This window comes from Centrocercus urophasianus, unplaced genomic scaffold, assembly GCF_019232065.1.
Source record: "Centrocercus urophasianus isolate 14NV4802_14NV808 unplaced genomic scaffold, USGS_Curo_1.0 seq_14, whole genome shotgun sequence".
NCBI lineage: Eukaryota > Metazoa > Chordata > Aves > Galliformes > Phasianidae > Centrocercus > Centrocercus urophasianus.
In genome coordinates this window covers 14,309,539-14,316,108 of record NW_024884586.1, presented here as the reverse complement: position 1 = coordinate 14,316,108, position 6,570 = coordinate 14,309,539, and positions in this window count along the sequence as shown.

Below are 6,570 nucleotides of genomic sequence, written 5' to 3'. Positions count from 1 at the left end.
ATGCAGCAGTGTAACTGAAGTAAGCAGATCCAAATTTTAATTCATATGCTTTATGTACCTTGGGCATTCCTTAAGTATCTGTTAAAATACGGAGAGAGAGGAGTCCTATCCAATTACTATGTAGTGATGTTTAAAATGCAATAATTTTCTCTCATATTATAAACACCTTTTCTTCCCCAAGATTTAAAATTTTAATTTGAATCAAGAGATATGATTTTCACATATATGTTTTTCACACATAGCGGAGATTTTTCCAATTTGAATATATTTAGACTCTCCTTGATAAACTGTGTATTCTGAAACAACCAAGAATTGTTACTCTTCATATCTGAGATTGTAAGTAATGATACAGCAGCTAAAGAACTAGGGTTGAAGAATAATGATAGTTACACTACAACGAAATACGTTTACTAAAATGTATTTATGTATTTTAAAAAAATTGCAAAATTTTCATGGAGATTTAATTATGGAGATCTAATTACAGGGCAACTGTATGCATTGCAGCATATAGCATCTGCTGCTCATATGTTCACAGGGGGAAATTGAGCTCTGTGTACAAGTCATTAGTGTGGAGTCTTTGGCAAAGGACCTGAAAGTGGTGAGAGGTCTGACTGAGATGAGGATCTGCTGGTTATCAGGTTTTTATCAGATTTTCTCCCTTTGGAATTTGCGCTGTATCTTGAGATAGGCACTTAGGATATGCATCACTCTGGATATAGTTACCTTGAGATTTTCAAATATTCTAGATCATCTGAAACATAACTACTATTTCAGAACATCGTGCGGATCATTTAATTCTTTTGATTCCTGATTCTATAATAATAAGATTATTATAGACCTTATTATATTAAGATTATAATAACCACCAAATATGTTGCCCTTTTCCTGACTCTTTTTATCATTTTTAATGAAAACAAAGTGAAAAAGATGGAGAATAGACCAAAGGCTTCAGAGAAAATGAGCAGTTGCAGAAACAGAGTATAAGAAAACAAGATGAGTGTACGTATACTGATAGGATTTACTTGTAAAGAGCTATGAGATGCATGGTAGGTGGATGTCGTGGCTGTTTCCTTGAAGAAAACAAACTTTACATTACTGAGGAGGTAGCAGGAAGAGACACTGCCAGAGACTGAATTTTCTTCCTAGTACGTAGTCTATCTCAAAGGAAAATTGCTTTACTGTTCTGAACCATAGTCTTCCTTTTCTGTCTTAGAAGACAAAATTTAAAAAATCCTCCTACTTAGGAAGTATTTTTACAGACTGAAATATTCCTGTTTCATGCAATGAATTTTTAATTAGAGAAGTGCCAGAAAAAAAAGTAACCAACAATTTGAAAACAATTTCTTAATGCTTTTAAAGTTTGAAGGGATGATCATCATCATACTCAATACTGTCTGCAAATAGTCCGTGACTTGTTTGTGACTCAATTTTGCACTAGAAAGAGCTCTTGAGAGAATTAAACTGCAGAACTGATGTGTGAGGGAGAAACACTAGGACTGGTGGGAAAGATGATAATGCAAAGTATTGTAGTTATCTAAAGCTGGTGCTATCTTCAGGTGGATATGATAACCACAATTATACCTACTGCCAAACAATGGAAGTTTGTAGGCATCGTTTAGCTAAGGAAACAGCACTGTGATTCACTGTGAGCTGGAAACCTATAGGGAGATTCATGAGAATATCTCATCAAGATTTCAATAGATAGCACTGGAGTGCTAACAGCTTCATAAGAGTGCTTTTAGCTTTTATTGTGCTGTTCAACAAAACATGCTAGCTAACTCACAACCTTGAAGTTAAAATACATCAAAAACAAAATCTCTTCAGCAAATACATTATTAAAAGAGTCAGTCAAATTAAGATAGATTACCTATGGGTTTCCTGAAAGTTTAGGTGAATTTGTGAACCTTAAATTCTTTAATCGTTGTTATGTCATACATCCCACTTATTTGATACCTTTATGATTGCCTGGACTTTAAACTGCTTACTTTCCTTGAACAGAATTCGTCTTGGCCTCCAACTAGAAATAAATAAAAACATTGTCTGTTTAGCAAGTTACAGGTTACTATCTAGAAAAGAAATGGAAGAAGAAATCTTGGTTTTCTTGAAATTATTGGCCAAAATTCTTCAAGTGTTATCACTAGACTTTGGAATGACTTAATGTATAATTACAGTTATTGTTAATTAATGTAACCATTATGGAAAGGCACCATTTTAACAAAAGCATGCCCAGGTCTTAGATTTCTTTTGCCTATGCTCATCACAGTTCTACTCAGGGTGTAGCAAGGGCCTTGCTCAACAAGGAAAGTTGAGCTGACACTGAAGTAGGGCAGAAACAAGGGCACCATTCCATGAGAGTCCAGAGTCAGGTCAGGGAGTGCAATGAACAAAACAAGGTCAGGACTGGAAAGGTACATGGCATATCTGCAGTGAAGTAAAGGCAAGGACCAAGGATCAGAGCATGAGCTCAAAGCAGAACTTGAGCCAAAGGGTATAGTATGTGGGCTCCAAAAGGGAATTCTGAGCTCCTTCTCACATTTTAGCTGTTTTCACAGAAATCTGGTTCAAAGAGCACTGTAGTGGGGCGAATCTTAAATGGAAGAAGCTAAATCCCACAGATTGTGGAGGGGAAGAAAGGTTGCACAGGAGTTCTGAAGAAGCAAGTGAATGCAGGATGGTCAGGGTGTTTAGGCCCTGCTGGTATGCTCAGGGCTTTGATCATTGTAAATGTCATGCCAAAGTGTAGCTTAAATAAAAGCAGATATCAACATAATTCTGAGTTACCATTTTCTCTTGTTTCATTTATATATTTGTCCCCTGAAACAAGGAATAACAAAGTGAGCTATTGTGACTTTAATTTATGTAATACAGTAAATATTACTTAAAATTTACCTACATTCCAATTTTAATACTCTAGTGGCTATTAACTGACTTCTTTCATATGTGTAAGCAGTTATCTAGAAATATTGAGGAGGGTATTATTTCAGTAAAAAAAATAACTATCTCAGTAAAACATTGATTAGGAGGATTCAGGAATGTCTTGTGTGCTAAACAGAAATGAGCCAATAAAGCAAATCTCCTACAAATTTTAATTCAGATTTTCAAATGGTTTTATATTGTTCATGTGGCACCTTCACTTGAGCTCACTTCCGCTATGTTTCAGTAATCGTACTGAAGTAATTTCCAAGCTGTGCATATGACAACATACAGAGACAGAAAACTGCATTTGCTTTGGGAGTATTGCTTATTCAAATGCCTGTATAATCAGAAAAAGCCACCGTATCAGAATAGCTTTGTTTCCCATATGAATGGGAATATATAAACAACCTATTGATTTTTTTGTCTATGCTCTATCACTCTAGTATCACATTTGTGGAGAAATGAATTTGTGTAAGTAATTTAATAAGTGATGATTGCTCTGTGGTGTTGTCTTTGGACAAATGATAAAACATGAAGAAAATGTGGTAAGAAAAAAGTAGATACTGACATCAGACAAGTCAGGGTTTATATTTATCTAATGTTCAACTGGCATGATTATAACTACAAATATAAAAAATGCCTTGTCAGGTTTTATCTCCTGGACTCAGAACTGCATGTGGGGAGCTCCATTCATCTCATTGTCTGCTGCATAAGGAAGCTTTGGCAGAATGGCCTCTCTTCTGTTTTCACGCTATCCTGTTGTCAGCCCATTGCCCTCTTCAAGTGTACTGTCTGTTTTGGACTGAGAGATAAGCACTGCTACAAGAGAAGAGTTAGGCAGATAATTTAGCATCAAATCTGGGACAGAAATACAGGCAGCGGGAGGTGAGTGGTCACAGTGTGGACCACTGAACTAAAATGAGGACTAAAGAGACTTATGAGTCTGTTGCATGGTACTTCTGTGGCAGCTACAAGTCTTGGATGTGTGATGAAGTGACAGATGTGATTATATCAGCATGGGTCAAGTTTGTTGTAATTTCATATACTATGTGTTTAGATCTGTGACTCCATTATGATATCAGTAAGTCAGTCATTAACAGCCAGTTTTAATCTGCTGTTAATTTAGGCTTTTGGATTCTCCCAAAGTAAAACAAACTAAAATGGGGAAGGAATAAGAAAAAAAGAACAAAACAAACAAACAAACAAAAACCCCAGAACTTATATTAGAGGAGAGAATTTTATGATGATATAATGGTGAATATAAGGCCTGCTCTGAAAGTAATGCTTCATTTTTTATGATTTTGGCCTGTCATGTCAGAGGAGGATGTTGCTGGTATGGCAGCAGAAGCTGAGCCTTCCTGCTAATATTCTGTTACATTCTTTTATTGTAAGACAATTGGCAGGAGAGGAGCAGTCTGACAAAATTGTGCCTGACATGGAAGTGTGCATGAAGAAAAGGTGTAGAATTGAATTCCACCATGCAGAAAAAAATCTCATCCATTGACACTGATCAATGTTTGCTGAACTTTTGTGGAGACTAAACAGTGGATGTGAGCACAGTGAGGTGGTGGGCAATTTCAGCGGTGGTGACAATGATGTGATAGGTAAGCCACTTTCCGGATAACAGCGATGAAGATTTTTACAAGTGTGTCATGCAGGCTTTTGATCACTGCTAGTGAAAATGCATAGCTAATGGCGCTGAACATGTTGGAAAAATAATGTTCTGTAGCTGAGAATTTGCTCTGTCAAATAATGTTGTTGTGCTCCTTAGATCTTGTAGTCTACACAGAACTAAACAGGAGGAATTATTTTCAAGGCAAGTTGGACATTTAGTACTTCAATTAAAATGGACAAACTATATTTTACATGTGTAATATAGATATTCTCAGAACTTTCCAGTCTTTGTTCCATCACAGGCGTAATTAACAGGAAGATTTAGTGTATTTTCAAATAGAAAGAGCAGAATGTCTATTTCCTTTTTAATCATAACTAATAGCCCCAGCTCCTTGAACTTTATAAATGATTAGGTGAGGGATGTTTATTATTCAGTACAATATGCCACAGTAGCATTCCTTATTACAATATTATAAGACCAGAGGGTCCACAAATAGTATTCACCTCCTGGCAACATTGTTCAATGATAATATCCTTTTGATTCTGGGGCTATGCACACCTGAAAGAGCACCCAAGCTATCTCTGTAATTCCCAAAGCTGACAAGTGGTTTCCTGAAGTAAATATAAAAATAATACAATTTAATTTAAAAAGAAAAAATAAATGAAATAAAAGTGGCGTTAAATAATTACTGCATTCATTTCGCTGTAAGAGAAGCATAAAAGATATCTTTAGGGTTGCAGGTGAAAACACAAGTAGCAAATACTGACTCAGAGATACTCTTATAAGTGTTTGCATTTATAATAAAACCCTGGAGACAGCAGGAAAGCACTTAAAAATTCAGGACTTATCTTTCAGATAATATAAATCTTGCTTTCCTCAAATTCCAAATCCATAGGGCTCTTCCTGATGATAACTTTGGTTTGCTTGACTTGTTTGAAAATTAAAAACATTTTGCATAAAATACAAATAAAATTTGTACTGAGAAGAGCCATCTTTGAAAATCTTTTGTTTTGACTTGAAGATGAGTATTTATGAACACTTTGAAAATGATTATAAATTCTATAAATAAAAAGGAATAAGGACAAGATTTATGTCCAATGCTGTCCTTACAGAAAGGATCTGAATCCAGGCACATTCAGATTACTTAAGGCTGCATTTAATATGCATATATGTTCAAGGCTCTGCAGTTTGAGAATTGTCTCCCACTTGTCCATGCAGTCTCTGACCCTGGCATTCCTCTCAAAGAAACCACGACACAAAGAAGAGAGGATGCATATTTCTTTTGTCTACCTTCTATACAAATATGGAAAGTGAATGACATGTGCTCACAAACTGCCTTGTTTTGAAACATCCACAGTTCACATTAATGCTTTGAGTATTTCATGCTCTGAACTACTCACTCTCTTCCTCAAAGGCAACAATGTTATAACATTGTGTTGGTATAGCTGGTGCCAGAGTCCTCCATCAGTTGCAGGTGTTTGCTGAGGTAAATTCTCACGTGGTTATGCACAACTTGAGTGATGTCTGCCCTGCCGGAAAGGAGTGTGCCTCTCTGACTGGTCGTGTGATTTGTGGATTTAGAAGTTAGTCTGTGTAACAAGAAAGGCCGTAATAAGATTTACTGTGAAACTTGCTTCACCTTAGAGAAAGCATGGTGCTAATATGCTCCTTGTGGAACACCTTTTAAACAGTCAACTAAGAAGTGAGTTGAAGTCATCCCAAATACTCTGAAATCACCCCCATGAGAGCAAATACTTTTGTTGTACTGCTGATGATTTTAGAATCAAATATTCACAGCATTTAAAACATAATTTACATATAACTTACTTGAATTTCTTTTAGCTCTTCTGCACCACTTTCCCCATATGAAAGCTAGCAAGCAGCTGCTACTCATGCAAATATATATATTCACAGACAAGGCAGACTGCTTCAGCTGGTCATTTAAAATACAAACCGGTATTGAATATATTCTCCTGTATTCACTGAAGTACAGAAATGTCAGTGTTTCCTTTTTCTTTTTTTTTTGTCACTGCCTTTTC